Below are 19,218 nucleotides of genomic sequence, written 5' to 3'. Positions count from 1 at the left end.
GCCCCCTACTCAAGCCCACAACCCAGGCATGTGCCCTGACTGGGAATTGAACCATGACCTGGTTCTTAGGTCAAAGCTCAACCACTGACCCACGCCGGCCAGACAGCCATAATTTTTCAAATAATATTTCCAAAGCAAGTCTTTTAGCTTCTGTCAAATAGGAACATAGAATGATACTGAGCAATTTCAGAGACATATTCCGCATCTTCTTTCTGAAAGAAAAAATCACTTTATTAAAAACAAAATCTCTGAAAGTTTATTAGAAAAATCATCTCCAACAATTACCAGGAATGTCACAAGGTGGCAGCAAAGTATAGCATAAAATCAGTTTGAGCAGCCGTCTTGAGGGCACCTTTATGAAATATTCTCAGATTCAATATTTTGTTGTTGTTTTTTGTGTGTTTTTTAAATATATTTTATTGATTTTTTACAGAGAGGAAGGGAGAAGGATAGAGAGTTAGAAACATCGATGGGAGAGAAACATCGATCAGCTGCCTTCTGCACACCCCCTACTGGGGATGTGCCTGCAACCAAGGTATATGCCCTTGACTGGAATCGAACCTGGGACCTTTGAGTCCGCAGGCCGACACTCTAGCCACTGAGCCAAACCAGTTAGGGCAGATTCCAATATTTTGTATATATACTGTACACACTCATTTATACCAGCTATATAATTGTCATCTCCACATAGCACTTCACAGTTTACAAACCTCCTACAAATACTACCTCTTATCATATTCTCATTGTCCCTATATGAAGTCCATGAGGATCATGACTTTTGCAGAGAAAACCAAGCAGTTTTACTACAGGTACATGAAGTGCCTCAGAGGCTCAAAGATAAGGCAAAGCTCAAAACTTAGTCACTGTTTCTAGTAAGAAGTGCTCCATGGGAAAGATAACATGAATGGGGATACTGTACTTTCAACTTCAGAAGGGACAAAATCTAAGATAATTGATAGAACTGGTGAAACTTTAGAAGAAGAAAAGGTAAAAAGAAGAAAGGAAGGAAGGAAGGAAGGAAGGAAGGAAGGAAGGAAGGAAGAAAAGAAGGAAGGAAGGAAGGAAGGGAGGGAAGAAGGAAGGAAGGAAGGAAGGGATGAAGGAAGGGAGGGAGGAAGGAAAGAAGGAAGGAAGAAAGAAAAGAAGAAAGAGAGAAAGAGAAAAAGAGAAAAGGGGCTTTTATTATTTTATAAAAACAATGACTAAAATATTTCACCAAGACAATTATAAAAAGCAAAACCTGAAAAAAGTATGCCCAAGGGAAAAAAACGCATTTATCTTCCAAATGATACTTGTATTCATTTCCTAGGGCTGCTATAACAAACTACCGCTAACTGGGTGGCTTAAAACGACAGTTGTAGAGGACAAGTCCCAGATCAAGGTGCCTGCAAGGGCTCTAGGGAGAGCCTTCCCTTGTCTCTTCAGCTTCTGCTGGTTCTGGGCCTCCAATCCTTGCATCCACATTCACTTGACCTTTCTCTCGGTGTTTCTTATAAAGACACTGTCAGCGGATTAAAGGCCTACCTGGATAATCTAGAATAACCTCATTTTGAGAATTACACCTGCAAAGACCTTTTGTCCAAACAAAGCCATTCTCAGGTACCAGGGGTTGGGATTGGGACATATCTTTTTGGGGTCCACCATTCACTCCACTGCAATGCTCTCATTACTTCAGTACTTGCACCTGCCCATGGGGCCCTCACAGACCTACCTATTATGGACACCCCATCCTCCCACAGGTTTAGTTGCCACAGGGCCCTAACATCTCATTTCTCTTCCAGAGTCTGACACCATCTGGCTGTGCGACTTTGTACTCTCTGCTTGGGTCAGTCTCCTCATCTGTCATATAAGAAAGCTAGACCAGCCAATGGTCACAAAGTCAAAGGCATGATGAGTCTGAGAGGAAATGGAGAACAGAGAAGGCTCCAGTCACTTGTCATATTATGGTGGAACTGTCTTATCGCCCTCTTTAGTTGTACATTTGTTTATTTTCACAACATCTACTTTGAGGCAGACCGTATTTGAGGTTCTGAACTGTAGAGATGAGCAAGGCAGAATCCTCCTCTTAGGATCTCCCACAACCTGGCAGGAGAGACAGACATGTAAGCGTCCTAAAGTCCAGGGTAAACATGCTAATGACAGGTCCTCTACATACATAAACACAGCAACCAGGGGGTCAACCCTGGATGTGTGTGTGTGGACACAAGTGTGAGAGGAAAGCACCCCGTAGGGGACACACATCAGCTGCTTCTTAAGGGGTGAATAGATTTCATCATCTGAGCAAGATCCTTGGAAACAGTACATGCGGAGCAATCGAGATGTCTGAAGATGCCAACATGTGAAACAGCAAGGGATAGGTGCCTATGGAATAAACTATGCCAAAGGAAAAAAATAAAAGAGTATCATCTGGAAAGATAACCATTCACCACTACCGTGACCTGAACGCTGGCTTTGAGCCAGGCACCATGCCAAATGCCTTAGTGTCATGGTGGGCAAACTGTGGCTCACGAGCCACATGCGGCTCTTTGGCCTCTTGAGTATGGCTCTTCCTAAGCCTTAGGAGTACCCTAATTAAGTTAATAGCAATGTACCTACCTATATAGTTTAAATTTAAAAAATTTGGCTCTCAAAAGAAATTTCAATCGTTGTACTGTTGATATTTGGCTCTGTTGACTAATGAGTTTGCCGACCACTGTCTTAGTGCATTATATATTCTCACAACAGTGAGGAGACTGGCAGTGTAGGCTAAGCTGTACTGAGGTGACACGCAGCTCCCACATCTCACTTGCTTCATACCATGAATGCTTGTTTCTCACCCACACCATCTGTTGGGATTAGGTCATTCTCCAGGGTAGTCTTCTAAGTGTTAGCTCAGCATCTGTTCTACTCCATTCTTATGGCACCTACATATCAACACATGTTTTCACAATTCATCAAAAGAAAAAGGGGGCTGGAGAGTCCTGTACCAGTAACTGAATGCCTCCACACAGAAGTGACACCTCCCACATCTGCTTACCTTTCTTTTGTTAAGCAGGTCATTTGGGCGCAGGTAACTTGAAGGGAGAGGGAAATGTAATGTCTGGAATTAGAGGAGAAGCAGGTATTGGGGAACAAAAGTAAGGCTTAACACAGGCTAGCTACCATTATTATGCTCATTTCACAGGTGGAGAAAGTGAGACACAGAGAAGTCATTCAAGGTCACACAGCTGGTAAGTGGCAAAACCAAGATTTGAACCCAGATCTGACTCCAGATCTGAAAGTTTTCTTGATTGAGAAATGTGTATGCCATACACATGAGCTTGAATTTATCCCATAGGGAAAAGGGAATTATTGGAAGGTTGTAATAGCGAGAATGGGAAATTATATTTGGATTTTAGAAAGATGTGTGTGAAAACAATGACTGGGGAGGGATAAGACCAAGGCTGTGAGGCCAGAACTATGAAAGTTTGCAGAAGGGACATGATAAGGCCCTACCCTGAGCAGTGCCTAGACTGAGGGTTATGAGGAGGCAGCAGATCTAAAAGTAACTAAGAATTGGAGCACATGGGCTTAATAAGTAAGTGGATATAAAGGATGCTGACAAAGGAAGGAGGAACAGATTATGATGAACAGGGTCCTAGCTTGGGCAAGGAGGATTGGAAGTGCCATTTACCAAGACAGGATGTCAGACAAGCCATCAGCTTGACTGCATTTGCTTTCATTTTCAATGGGGAGAGGAACATAGGTGGTTCAAATCTGAACTTAGAGCATTTGAGTGGCCTGTGCAAATCCAAGGAGGGAGCTCCAGCAGACACTTCAGCACATGCATCTTACACGTATCGAAACAAGCTTTATCTATAGACACGTAGTTGGGGGAAAACATGCAAGGGTGATAGTCCCAATCATATGACTGATGAAATGGCCAAGGAGAGAGAGAGAAATGACAGTGAAGGATGGAGCAGACTCTCTGAAATAGAGAGGTTTTAAATTTCCCTGAAGGTGGGGATTTCAGACTGACTTCAAAGTATATTCCCAAGTATGCCTGACTAAGCTTGTGAAACAGAAACACACCATAGCGTTCACCATCTGGAAATAAGATTAAAACCCACTGCATTCACAGTAGTCATATTGTCTATATTGAGTAGGGTGCAGGTCCCCAAACTTCGAAGGCCTTGAAATCAAGACACACACACACACACACACACACACATACATTCCCTTTATCCTTTCATAAACTATTATATTAGTTTTGGCTTATTAGCAAAAGAATATATGTTTACTGTTAGTGATGGTAATGATATGTGTAAGAAAAATAAAAAACCTGGTTGGAATGCCAGCACACGCCCTCTTAGTAACTCTTCTAGGTTGGAAGCTGGCTTTTTGGCTGCACCCGAGGAAGGCCCGGAAAGCAAATGAGGGGGCGTGGAAAGGGGCGGGAGCAGACACAAGTTCCTTTAGGGTTTCAGGATTCCAGCTTCTCCACGGGGTCCAAATGACTCTCCGCTTTCCTTTCCGCCATTGGGGAAAAAAAAAGGGGGGGGGGTAGCTTATTAACCACACATAAACATCTTCCTTTAAACTGCTCTGAGGCTATTCCTGTCGGCAGCACAATGAATGGGCTGTGGATGTCCAATGTGAACCCCTTTCTGCCACAGAGGCCCCGATGACTTCACGAAATGGTTTTCTGTGTTCTAACAGAAAGACGGGCATTCTGGAAAGTCACTCTTTCTGCAAACATAGCGGCCTGGGAAATCTGCCCCCCAAAAGAGCTGATCATATGCTTGTTATCCCAAAATAGCACCTTCCTCCATTCTGCCGAGGTTCGGCGCAAGACTGACTCATGCAGCCCGGGATGCAGCCCGGATCGCGGCCCGGGGACCGGGGCCCGGGAATTCCGGCCGGAGCCAGCGGCCCTGCACGCCAGCAGAGCTGCAGCAACAGGCGCGCCCGCCCGGCAGCCAAGAAAGGCAAAGCTCTCCGTATCTCTCTTACTAAAGGACAGACTACGTAATAGGATTCGCGAGGCCTTGTTAAAAGAAATGCGTCGCGTTCATATTCTGCCTCTGAATCTGCCCCGTGTTCCGAAGCTGCTCCCCCGGGGTAGTCAGGTCCCTGAATTTGCTCACCACTAAAGCAACGCCACCGGCTTCTTCTTCCTCCCCAGGCCAGGTCACCACCCTCCTCCACCGCAGCCCCAGTAGCTACCTGGGTGGTCAGTGTCTGCGCATCTGCCGGTGGCCACGCCTCCCAGAGGTCTGCCCTGAGCTCTTCCACCCGGAAGCCAATCTCCGCGCCCAGGAACTCTCCTTGGCCCCAGGGGCCCCAGCACTGTTTTCTTTCTATTCAGTGTAGCAGACCAGTCTTAGCAATCTCCTTTCTACATCTCTGAGTTACCCACAGTGCCTCATGTATGATGGGCTGTTTACTGGAAAACGAATAAATGAGAATAATAAACTAGGAAACAGATTCATCATGCATCCTCAGGTATAATAATCCAGATGCGGAATGGAAGTAATTAACGAGTATAACTCTTATTTTTCGTCTTCCTTTTTGCTCATTTCTTGTTGTAAAAAGGTATTTTTAAATTGCACAGAAAGAGCTCTTTTATTTCTTCCATCCTCTCACGTCACATAACTGACAATGTTCTATAAATGACTCTTGGGCTTCAACACTTAATTAGACTTTCTTCCCTGAGTGCCCCGTTGATCTTCCTGAGGCCCAAGTGAGCACTCTTGTAACAAAGGAGAATCCACCTATTAATTTTAAAAGATCACACAGGTTCACACTCTATGTACCTTGCATGTTCAATGATGATGATGAGCTTGCAGGTGAGTGGGGAGAGAACAATGACCACAAAAACTCACCAAAAGGACACCATAAAGGAAAATGCACCATATAAGAGCACTAAGCTTTATAATGACCAACAAAACCCCCCAAAAGTGCAAAGTTGGCACGTATGTTATTTTAACCCCTTTATTTAAATGCAAGGATTCTTTGCTAAAATTACACTTCAATGAATACCACTGATTGGGTCCAAACACACAGTAACATAACACTACAAACTGGCCTCTTAGAGTAGTTTAGAAATTCTCTACTAGACTACGTTATTAAGAGCTATGAAAGCATATAGTGGCAGGTTCACAACAATTCAAAATTCTGGGGTTTTATGTAAAATAAAAAAATACAGGGGGACTCACTAACATCATAATGTAACTTTATAGAACATATAATTGGCCTACAGAGTAAAAATAGAGAACATCTTATGGTCATCTTATACTTTTCTTATATTACATAGAATAATACTTAATAAATATTAGAAGGAAGAGAGAGAGAGAGAGGGATAGAATGATGATGATGTATAGCTCTAGGAATAAAGGAATTACATTTAGAAGAGGTGTTTTTAATACTTCGATCAGCCAAGATCTGAAGTGATAAACAAAGGTCTATATTTAAGAGTCTCCTACACTTGGTGATCAGAGATAGGTAATTTGGGGAAAGATGTTCCTTTCTTCAGTGTAGGGGCTCTCATTTTCCAATGCTTACAGAACATATCCCTGAATTGGCCTTAAACATCATCTTGTGAATGGGGAGTGGAGGGGAGGGTGGTGGAGTCCTATGTAGTTTAAAACAAAACAACAGCAAAAAACTGTAGTCAATACATTTGTGATGGTTAATTTTATGAGTCAATTTTACTGGGTCACAGAGGGCCCAGATATTTGGTGAAACAATTCTGAGTGATTCTGCAAGGATATTTCTGGATGAGATTCACATTTAAATTGATAGACAGAGTAAAGCACATTGCCCTCCATAATGTAGGTGGGCCATATCTAATCAGTTGAAGGCCTGAAGGAAAAAAAAGGCTCACCTTTTCCCTGAGTAAGAGAGAATTATCCAGTCATACTTCAAATGGAAACATCAGCTCTTTCTTGTACCAAAGCAGGTACCAACCTGTTTTGGGACTTGAACTGAGACATTGGCTCTGTGGATTTGGACTTATCAGACTTGATGATCCCATGAGCCAATTCCATCTGATAAGTCTCTGTCTCTCTCTCTCTTTCTCTCTCTCTCTCTCTCTCTCTCTCTATATATATATATACACACACACACACACACACACACACACATACTAGAGGCCCCTCTCTATCTATATATATCTATATCTATCTACATAGATATACACTTATATCTATGTAGATAGATAGACACTAGAGGCCCGGTGCACGGATTCATGTATGCACCAGTGGGGTTCCTCACACCAGTGCAGGACCACGGGAAGACTCCAGGGCATGTCCAGCCTGCATCAGCCGGACCCCAGAAGCAAGCTAACTGACTGGTTGGAGTGTCTGCCCCCTGGTAGTCAGTGTGCCTCTTAGCGATGGGTCAAACAGTCAAACGAATGGTTGGACGCTTAGCATAGTAGGCTTTTATTATATAGGATATATACTTTCTTTATTAATATATATTTATTTATATATATTCTATTGGTACTGTTTCCCTGGAGAACCCTGACCTTCAGTACAATACTTACAAGTTTTATAATAGTGCATACTTCACACACTTGAGAAAAAAACACTTAATAAAATTGAAATTTTTGAAAATATACAAAATAAACAGTGTGAGAAGACATTTTAAAAGGTCATAATTTTAAAAGATCAGCATTGTTTAATTGCCATCAGATTATGTCCTGCCTCTTACACATTCAGTGTCACTTTGTTTCCACTTGAGTTAGGAGCAAATGTATGATGACAGGTTTAACCTACTTCTCCCCTTTTCCAGCCTCTCCAGCCTAAGGCATTTAGTGCTCCTGCACAGCCACACCTTATGTAGTTCTATCTATCCAGATTAAACATCACCATTGAGCCATAAAACAGTGGCTCCATCATTCTGTTTTGGGAAGGGGTCACACATGGGAATCAAATATTTGGGGCTCTTGTATTTTGGTGATTTCTCTGCAATGCATAATTTTACCTACTTCTCCTAAAATAATGCTAAAACTCAAAAGGAGTGCAGAAATTAGCTAGTTAATATTGTTTATTTTGGACATGGATAAACCAAGGCTCAGAGAAGAAAAAAATAACCTGTCGGTACCACATAGCAATCATTACCATATGTAATGAAGCCTACACTCTCAGCATGTCTTTATGATTCAAGAATAAAAAAAGAACCAAGGCCAGTGTGGCTTAGTTGGTTCAGAGTCATTCCATGCATCAAAATGTCCCTGGTTCAATTCCTGGTCAGAACGCATGCCCAGGTTTTGTGCTTGATCCCTGGGATCCCAAGTCGGGGTGCATGCAATCAATGTTTTTGTCTCACATCAATGTGTTTTTGTCCTCTCTCTTTCCCCTTCCTTTCCTCTTTCTCTGAAATCAATAAAAACACATTCAAAAAAGAATAAAAGAGTTTGGTCAGATTCCTCATGAAAATCTATGATTCTAACCCTTTCCCATAAAGCTTTTGCTTAAATGATTATACCAAGAAAATAAAACTCCGAGCCTCTCTGACCAGCACTGCCCATTTTGAGAGTACTTAGTCACTAAAAACTGAGCCACCTCCTGTCATTGAAACCATACTCCTATAACAGACGTCATCATACCATTCTCCAATCCAACACCTGCACTGATTCTCAATAGCTTGATGTGGGGGAAGGAAGAAGGAAAGGGGCAAATGTCCAAATTGCTTAGCCTGAAATATAAGGATGTCTATAATTAGAGCTCAACCTATTCTAGCAACAAACACACACATATTTATAGTACATGAATATGAATGCATAGTAGTGCAAGGCACAATACTTAGGATAGTAGACCAAAAAATAAAAATAAAATATGAGCTAGTTTGGAAGTATATCCTCCAGGCTTAGTAAAGGCTTCAGATAACTGTACCATCTTGACAACAATTTATGAGAGACACTGTGCCAAAACTACCCTGCTAAACCACTCTCAGGTGTCTGGCCCACAAAACTGTGGGATAATGGATACTTGCTTTAAGCCACTGTTTTGTGATAATCTGTTTTGAAACATTGGGTAACTTATACATCCATCACCAAATGAATGGATAAACAAACTGGTATATCCACACAATGGAATACTAAGTGATAAAAGGGGTGAATTATGGACAAGGACATTATGCTTACGATCTCAAAATAATTATACTGAGGGAAATAAACTAGTAAAAGAGAATACTTACTGTATGATTCCATTTACATAAAATTCTAAAAATCCAAACTAATCAATAATGACAGAACAGATATTGATGGATTAGGAATGTGGAGGAGGCAGAGGGGAAGGATTTGCGTGTGGGGGGTGTGGTTGAACATGGTTGTTATACTCATTGAACTTACTGTGGCAATGACGTCAAAACTTAACAAATTCTACACTTTTTCATTCTGCACCATTTCAACTTCAATAATACCTTAGAAAAGTATTTAAAAAATTATGAAAAAGTGATGAAGGCTTTGGTACTGTCCTAGAACTGTCAGGTTTGGATTGAAAGACATTCATTGAGCCAATACCCACAATGCAATGGGAAGAAGGGTGGGAAGTCTCTTGCTCTCTGTCTCCCACTAGGTGGCGCACATGCTGAAGTCTTTGTTTTTGGTGTGTGTTTTCTTTTGTTCCATTAGCCATCAGGTTTGCCTTTGGTATCTTCTCTTAAGCCTAGTTATTCTCTAATTATGACTAATACATTTAAGATCTACTCTGGATCTCTTTTCTAAGTGATTTTGACCTAATGCTAGATGTTTCACCCCAATATATAGTTTGTAGGGTTGTTGAGAAGATATAAATTGATATAGGAAGTACCTAGCTGTCACTTTGTAGGTACCTAGTAGATTGTAATTATTATGTTAATATTATTATCACTGTAAAGCTATAGTCTATGACAGTGTTGGCGAACCTTTTGAGCTCGGCGTGTCAGCATTTTGAAAAACCCTAACTTAACTCTGGTGCCATGTCACATATAGAAATTTTTTGATATTTGCAACCATAGTAAAACAAAGACTTATATTTTTGATATTTATTTTATATATTTAAATGCCATTTAACAAAGAAAATTCAACCAAAAAAATGAGTTCGCGTGTCACCTCTGACACACGTGTCATAGGTTCGCCATCACTGGCTATGATAAGGATAAGAAAGTTAACTGGTATTTGCTTTTCCTAATGGACATTTGAAAATTGTACCTTGACCATCTAAGTAACCTTAGTTTTAAATAGTCAGATAAATCAGGTTACTGTGGGAAAGGGGTGAGTTAAGGTCACACATTAACTAATCCTTTGGGAGCTTAGGTAGTTGAATAGTGCTTTTTTTTTTTAACACCTAATGCAGCCTTTCTCTGCTGAAAAAAAAATCAATGTTGCCTTTGGTTAGAAAAGTCAAACACAGGGCAAAAAGAATCCCTGGTTTTATAATTTATAGAACAATTTCCCATTCACCATCTCATTTCAACTGCACAGAAACTGTGTTGTAATAAAATAAAGGGATGTTACCCCACTTTAGGTGAGAGAGCTGAAGGAAAATCAGAGGAAATGACTTGCTGAATACCACGCAAGCTAGTATAAGAATAGCTGACCCTAAATCTTGTGCATTGTCCATAACTCTCAAATGAGTAGAAGAGACAAGATAAGGAATTACTGTGTGGCTCAACCTAAAGAGCAATGTTTTATAAAGGTGCTGAGGGGAAACCAGGTCAATGAATTATTTGAATAGTATGTCCTCTGCTTATAAAAAGAAGGAATTAAGTAAAAAGAGAGGAATTAAGTAAACCATAAGCAAGTCATAATTCAGTCTATCAAATGGATCCTTTAAGAATACTTACTAGTAACAACATGGGGAACATGCCCACATTTTAATACTATTCTGTTTGAAAGCAGAGAAGAGCAATAGTTCTATACCATATCTATTAAGTGACAGAGGAGGGAAGAGAAATGAATGGACAAATATCAAAATATGCTTTTTTCAGTGTTAAGACTATAAATGGCTTTTGCTCCTTTATATTGTTTTATATTTTCCTACTTTTGAACTATGAACATATATTGTTGTCCTTACTACAAAAAGTAATTATTTTTTAATGAACACATAGTTCTGAGAGTCATTGTGCATGATTTCCTAAATATTTGGCCCACTATACTACTGTATGCAATCCCGGGAGTAAAATTCTCAGAAAGGATACTGGTAACACAGTGGAAACCTGATGCTGCCAGATTTACCTGGAATACTGTGTGCATTTTGGCAACACTAGAGAGAGGAAGCAGGAACGAACTTCGAAAAAAGCTGGAACAGAGAAGAAATGAAGAGGCAATTCTTCCATATGGCATAGAGGAACTCATTTAAAATTCGTTATCTTAAATGGAGGTAGACTAAGATGAAGGGAATATGAGTGAAGAGATTGAAGTTTATAAAACAATCTGTTATATGTGGGAATGTCTGAATCCCACTGGATTTTAATCTCTCTAACAACAACTGTCTTATACAACTTTCTAACCTCAAAGTGTCTTGCACAGTACTGGCAAATAGCAGGTACCTGAACTGAGTTGTAGTTTGTAGGTTGAATAAAGATGAATGTATCCAATAAATCTTAAAATTTACCAGGAGTTATTAAATGAAACCCTAATAAAAGTTTCAATTTGTAAAAAGTCATTTTATGATAGTAAATCTCAGTTTCTGATTCCACAAGAAGGTACAGGCAGATAGCAAGATCTGATAAGAGGGATCATTGGGGTTGAGGGAGGGATATTTGAAAGATGATCAATAAGAATATTGTTTGAGTAAATTTATCTGAAAAAGAAACTCAGACTCTAGTTACCTATATTAATCAGAATAGTAATGAATAGGTAAAAATAAAGGCAACCACTGTGTTTATATAGCAATTACAGTATGCCAGACACTGCTATAAATACTTTTTACATAATAACTAATTTAATTTTCCCAAATGTCCCTGTCAGAAGGTACTCTTATTCTCATTTCCATTCCCTTTATTTTACTAGTGAGGGAACTGAAGTACAGGAAGTTTAAGTGATTTGCAAAAGGTCACACAGCTAGGAAGTAGCAGGGCCAGGATTTGAACTCAAGCCTTCTGGCTCCAGACTCTACAACTTAACCCTCTACTGTCTTTCAAAGGGAAACAACAACAACAATGTGTACACCTATGCATATATGACAAACATATTTATCAATTGTCCTTATTTCTTAAGCCATGGTAGCTTTGCCTCTCAAAGTAAACCTGTAAGCAGGAAATGTGTCCTCACTTTTTGCCACCCCACCCCCCAACCTTAACTTCCATGACATCCAAGATTGGTGTAAAGCCACACTATAGATGGAGTTCTGCTATAACACGTCTAATGTTTATATGATTGACATTCAATTTTCTTTCGAAAATACTACATGCTTCACTCAAATTGTCAAATGTAAAGAAAGAACAACTCTCAATAAAGAGCCAGACAATTAATAAGAAAATAAGAACTGGGTCACCATATGTGAAATATTTTGGGGATTGATTTTAGCAATCTTATCATTGCAAAATGAGTAAGCTCATATTATTTCCACCTGCAAAGGAACAGCCTTCATGAACTACATTTTCATTGCCTAGACACACACGGCCCCTTTCTACAAGAACACTCAGCCATCTGCTCACATTTAAAAATATAAATTGAAGACTCCCACGCTGCCTTGGTTTGTAAAATGTCTATCACCAAATCTTTATTCCAAGACTACTTTAAGTCTATGATTTTTTTCCGCTCACTTTTCTTTTCATGTCTTTCAGTAATTCTTTTACAAGTACCTTATGATTAAGGTTTGCTGTAATAGACAATGACCTTCAGAGTGCAGGATTTCAATGTTATTTCCATCTATATGTCTTCATTTTGAGGAACTTTTTACTATTTGGGAAAACACTACTTTGTAGCCTGGTACTAAGCCTGTTTCCAAGAAGGAAAATTAGGGTGCTCTTTCTTTTCTCAAGGTATAAAACTTGGCTGCAATAGCACTATGAAAACTAACCTTTAAAAATACACAAAAAGGAGGGGGGGAATGTGCGGACAATTTTTGTATCTAGTCAAAACTCATTCCCTCATGTCTATTTAAGAGATTAAAAACTACTCAAATGGCCCTGAACAAAGGGGCAGAGGTACTTGTTGAGTTGTGTCCATACAAGAACTATATCCCCATTGTTGTAAACCACATTTGATTCTTCTGAAAGCCTCAGGTCCAATACTTTCTTTTACTCTTTTTCTCTTCTTTCTCTCTCTTTCTTTTCCTTCCTTCCTTCCTTCCTTATCTTCTTCTCTTCTCTTCTCTTCTCTCTCTCTCTCTCTCTCTCTCTCTCTCTCTCTCTCTCTCTCTCTCTCTCTCTCTCTCTCTCTCTCTCTCTCTCTCTCTCTCTCTCTCTCTCTCTCTCTCTCTCTCTCTCTCTCTCTCTCTCTCTCTCTCTCTCTCTCTCTCTCTCTCTCTCTCTCTCTCTCTCTCTCTCCCTCTCATATCCCCTCCCTCCTTTCCTCCCTCCCTTCCTCCCTTCCTTCCTTCCTTCTATTCACTCACTCATTCAAGCAGTTTGATTGTACTAAGTGTGATTTGCTAGGCACTGTCATGGGCAGTAGAGAGACACAGAGGTGACAGATCCTGCTCCCTGACCTCAAGGAATCTGGGAGGTAGGAAGACCAGTGCTGGTTCTTTTGATTTTCAATTCAGTGCTTGCTCTTTCTTTTAAAAATCTGAGACTTGCAATGTTGTAGCCAACTTCTTTATTTGCTTATTTATTTACTTACTTTCTTTTGTGAAGGCACTTTATGCAATGAACCATTTAAAGTAATTGCAATGAACCATTTTAAGTTCCAAACTGTTCCATGTCCCTAGCTGCAGAGGTGACTGCCAGTGCGTGGTATTAGAGCAAACTACTGGAATTTGTTATAGAGCCAAGATTTCTGCATTTTGAAAATGTTACTGAAGTCCTTATTTTAAAAAAATGTAATCAGAGATGAAAACTACTTTAAGCTTACCCTGAAGTCCAACTCAAGAATTTTTTTAGGAAACAGATAGAAACTGTTGAACCATGGAGCAAGAATTGCTAAAGGAATGTGCCATGATATTAAAATACTAGGGTCTGAGAGTATGGCACCAAGTCAGTTTATGCCTGCTGAGAACAACTGGTCTACGTCCTATGTGTGATGCCTTTCAATAAATGCTTCTCAATAAAGAGCCTGAAAAGACCTAATTTGTCCTGGTTGGTGGCTCAGTTGGTTGGAAGGTTGTCCCTTACATCAAAAGGTTGCAGGTTCAATTCCTAGTCAGGGTACATACCTAGGCACATACTGGAGGCTACCAATGAATGTTTCTCACATCAATGTTTCTTTGTCTCTCTCCCTTCCTCTCTCTCCAAAACCAGTAAACATATCTTCTGATGAGGATTTTTTAAAGAGACACTAATTTATGTTAGTGTTTCATTGGGGGTGAGGTCATTTACTTGAAATACATGGTATATCGGATACTAAGGAAATATATATATATTCTATTAAAACACTCTCTTTTCATTATAAAGAAAAAATGGGCACAATATACTCAATGAGAGGGGAATACCTAATTATGAGTTTAATTACAAAGATAATTTTGCTGCCATTGAACATTATATAGAAGAATTTTAATGATGTGGGTCATAAATACAATTTATGGCTAACTGAATAAAGTAAGTAGAAAACTGTATGATCAACGCATCCTTTAAAATTGTTTTTTTAAATTGCAGTTTACATTCAATATTATTTTGTATTAGTTTCAGTGAACACCATAGTGGTTGGGCAATCATGAACTTTACAGATTGTTCCCCCAATATTTTCAGTACCAAACTGGCACCATACATAGTCAACACATTTTTTTAAAAAAAGGAATAATATAGACAAGAATGTTAACAAATGTTGACTCTGATCAATTGAACATCCTAAAATTCCTCAATTCTGTCATGATCTTTCTAATCAAGGTCCTTCAATGTTCCGTCCCCTCTAGCTGAAACACTCAATTCGCCCCTACTTTTTCACTGAAAGAATTCATATTCATCCTCCAGGTACCCACTCAGATTGCATTACTCTCCCATCAGGCTCTACCTTATCATGTGCTTCTGTTATACCCTACCACAGCACCCTGCACTTGGCCATCACCCCACTATTGCACACTTTATTTCAATGATTAGTTCACTCATCTGAGAGATAATTAGCTCCTCAACAATTTTACTGCTGTGCTTAAATCTACACTACCTATATACATACATGGTCTAACACACATGGTTCATGTTCAAAATGAATTTATGGAAAGAGAAAATAATTTTCCTCTTATCACTTTTTTGGTTTATACACATTTTCTTCAATAAACATCTATTTCTTTAGCAAGTCAAAAAAGATAAATGTTAGAGATGTTGTTATTGCCTTTAAAGATCTTCATTAAAATGTAAATGAAAACAATTTAGAAGAATTCAAAATTTTCTATCCTCCAGAATTCAAATGGCTCAATGGCTTCTTAGTCCTCTGAGAAAACTATAATTCAAAATTTCCTCACATCTTTCTGAATCTAAATGGCATGGTAAAATTTTAATCCTTCAATGTAATGAACACATTTACCTCAAAAATACCATCATGTTGAATTCACTAAAAGATTATGAACAGATATAAAAATGCCTAAAACACTGAATACTTTATCCTCTTTAGGGTACTCAAATGTTCAAATAAACTCTATTCTTTACTTTTTGACGATGTGTATACTGCATTTACACTTGTTCAGAATTCATGAAAAAATAAAATAATGCTAGGTCCAGTAAAAATAGAGTTCGCTTAACCCTTGACTGTTAAGCAGCCACATATAAGAACTATGCAGATGCTAAACCAAGTTCAACATAATGCACCTTTGCATTATCTTTGCCATTTGATTTCAGAATTACTCAGCTTTAAAAGTAGCTTTCAGCTTCTAAAAATAATCACGTTTAATTTTTTTTATATCCTTTCAAAGTGCATTCCATAAACACAAATGGAAGTAACTGACATTTCAAATGTGGAAAAATATTACCTTCTTAAAGTTAAGGTTTGTATCATATCATGGTCACTTATTCTTATTCCTGAATTATTATTTCCGAATGAAATACATAGTTTAGCAAGCTATGATGTGAATTAGCTGACCCTTGACAAGGATGAAGCCTTCTAGCTACTGAGTATTGTAAGTTCTGGTCTAGAACAGAGAAGCAAAAAGACTTTAAATGCTATGTTAAAGGTGTGGGCCACCTTAAAGGTCTGGAGCCAAGATGGCTTCAATAGTTTTAAAGCAAGGTGGGACCTCAGACCCCAAAGCTGGTGATTAGAAGATCAGGCAGGAAATGATGCCCCAATAATACAAGAAAATCCTAGACATCTTTTATAAAAATGATCTCTCCTAACCCTGAATTTTAAATTTAGCTTGTTTTATAGGCCTTGAATTCTATTTCTGAAATGATCCTTTTATCTTTTTCTCTGGTAATTTTAAATCCTGGGGAGAATTCGGGCTAACTAGCTTCAGAAAGCTTGCTGAGCTGCTCTGAATAATAAGCTTCTACTGATTTTTTTTTTTTTAAATCTGAGCTCATAATCTTTTTCAGAAATACATAGGGACATCAAGCTGATGTACCATGGAATCATGGAGTTGAGTGATTAAGGTGTTTCTGAATTCAATAAGAAACCTTATAAAGGATCTGGGACCAGCTTTACCCCATGCCTATATTTCCTCTGACATTTCCTGTTCTTTGTTAGAAGGAGAACAAGAAATTTTAAAATTACTGAAAGACTCGCTATAGTAATTATTATTTCTCTGATACCCTTGCTAAGCTTTCAAAATCACGGGCCATTTCCTCAGGGCCTGCATCCTGATTCTCTCACTTGTATATATGAAAAAGCTATCCCATTTCTCCTTGTTGTAAAGCAATTTTCTTCTACCTCATGTGAAATTGTACCACTCTATTATTTGCATAATTATTTGCATTCATTTTTTCCACGTTTGAATACACAGTTATTTTTTAAAAGCTTTATCTAGTAGTTACAGTAAAGACCCTGTGGGGAAAGGTCCAGAGAGGTCTAGAGACCCACCTGAGGCCTCATTCCAATCAGAAATACCCCTGGGCCCAGAAATAGGCTCCAATCCGGGGGTTCAGAACTTGAGGCTCTTTACATCTAATAGAGCACCTCACTGTTCACATAGGGGATTTGGATTATTTTAGTAACATACCAGAATTTCAGCCACATTTTCTATATTTACTCATCATCCATCCCTGACCTTATCACTAAAGTTCGTAGACAAAACCTGATACTCCTGCCCTGCCCGTTGAGATGTGCCAGCCTGTCCCGCATTGTCTGCTCCCTAACTGTCTTATCAATTTCAAAGATTCTTTCCTTTCTCTGCTCCTTCTGCTTGGCTAAGGCACCTCCTTAGGTCCCGAGTCTCTCTTGGGCTATTACTCAATGTTGCTTTTCCTCTTTTGATGGACTCCTGTAAAACTGCCAGCAAAGCTCTGATCCTCCACAGAGAACGCCATTCCCATCTCCAGACATGCGCTTCTCAGCAGTTTGTCCCAGACCCTAGATGGGCGCCTCATGGAAGCCAGTAGATCAATTACAGACAAGGTATGGGTCAACCCCTGGCAGGTAAAATTCCCATCCAGAAGCAGGATTGTTTTGTCGGTTCACCATCAAGTGAGGAAAGGTCACTCCACTTTCAATTAAGTGAGAGTAGTAAATGGCAAAAATTAATTCACTATTTAAGGAACAAATTGCAGGCCAAGTCAGTTCTTGGTCAGAATAACATGCATAGAGTGCCTAATAGATGCTGGGCACTGTGCTTCCTGACTATTCACACCAGTTCTACTGTGTCATTTTAGATTTCACAATAACCTTGGGGGCAAGAGGATACAACCCAGGACTGTCCAACTCCAAATCTCAGTATTTTCTATGAAAATGTGCCTCTTTCCAACTGGGGCAAGGGGAAGGAGTAGGGGCAGTTTCAGGTATACAATTACGTCCAACTCTCTGTTGTGGTCTGGCACCACCTGGTGATAACTTTGCTGTTCCACTTAAATGCCATCGGGATTGTAGGCCCAGTGACTGGTTGGGACTTCCAGACAGACAACAGCAGAGATTCTGGTACTGGTCTCGCCAGCTTGACCCAAGGACATATGGCCTGTAGAATTCTGGAGACTCTAGGACCCACTCTTCAGCTCCCCACTTCCTAAGGAGGGGTCATTTCCTGCCCTCCGTGAACTTTCTACACACACACACACCTCACACCTCCCACTCCCACTCAACAATGAGTAACAAAATAACCACAGGAGGAAGAACAGAGCCAATAGTCAATTGCCTTGGATGGAGATGGGAAAGGGGATTAAATGTTCTTACAGAAATGGAATATTATGTCTAATAGGTTGTTACGGCCAAAGGTGATCCTGAGTGGGGGGTTGGGGGGGTGAAAAGATTGAGAAAAGACAGACAAGAGAATGAAAGCTGGGTCTCAGTGGGACGCTGCTCCCTGATGAGGAGACAACGCCAGCGCCCACAAGCCGTGTCTTTATTTTATAGCAGATGCCACGAGGCAAAGTAAGGGCGTGATCAAGTTGTTTACAGCATTCTCGTGAGTTTCAACCCTACTCTACTACATGCACCTGAACTCTAGCACAAGGCACGTGGGGCCACGTGTTTGGACCATAGGTTCAAGCTTACAACCACAGCCATTGGCTATGACTGTGTTGGGAGGGCCCTGCCCTCCACTGGGACTTGCATGTGGCGATGAGAGGACCCTGTCCTTTCATTAGTCCGAGGCTTGAACCTGGCCAAAACACTGTAGCTGTGCCCCACAATAGGTAATATTTACTGATGAAATACCTTGATTATTTATAGTTAGCTAAATGTATTTATATAGATTTAGTTGAAATCTAGCAACATTTCTAAGAGCTAGTGAAGAGAGCATATAGTAGTTGTAATAATATATGAAGATAAGATATTGTATTGAACCTAAATTAGCAAAAGGTAAGAGTTTAATATTGGAAAGTGGGGAGTGGCACATAAAAGAAACAAAAATTATTATTATCATCATGATAACTGTAAGTAAAAATTTACCAAATGCATGTGTGAAAAGCAACCATACAAAAATTAAATGATGAGGTTGGCAGTCATTGCTTACTATGTACTTGTGATTGTTATTTGTTTAAGCGGAATGGCTGGCTAACCCAAATGAGATTGGCATAGATAAAACAAAT

At 39.6% G+C, this 19,218-nt stretch overlaps 1 protein-coding gene and 1 long non-coding RNA gene across 2 annotated transcripts in view; both read right to left on the bottom strand.

The window, feature by feature from the left end:
* Positions 1–19,218, bottom strand: part of FGF12 (fibroblast growth factor 12) — a 514,802-nt gene that overhangs the window by 379,714 nt on the left and 115,870 nt on the right. The gene's annotated exons all lie outside the window — the stretch shown is intronic.
* On the bottom strand, positions 96–5,191 carry LOC107182826. Its single transcript, XR_001513577.1, has 3 exons — positions 5,106–5,191; positions 4,301–4,487; positions 96–212 (listed from the first exon to the last, which is right to left on the bottom strand). It is a non-coding gene; the product is annotated as an uncharacterized LOC107182826 (long non-coding RNA).

This window comes from Myotis davidii, unplaced genomic scaffold, assembly GCF_000327345.1.
Source record: "Myotis davidii unplaced genomic scaffold, ASM32734v1 scaffold557, whole genome shotgun sequence".
Taxonomy (NCBI): Eukaryota; Metazoa; Chordata; class Mammalia; order Chiroptera; family Vespertilionidae; genus Myotis; species Myotis davidii.
This window is presented reverse-complemented; position numbering and strand designations above follow the sequence as displayed.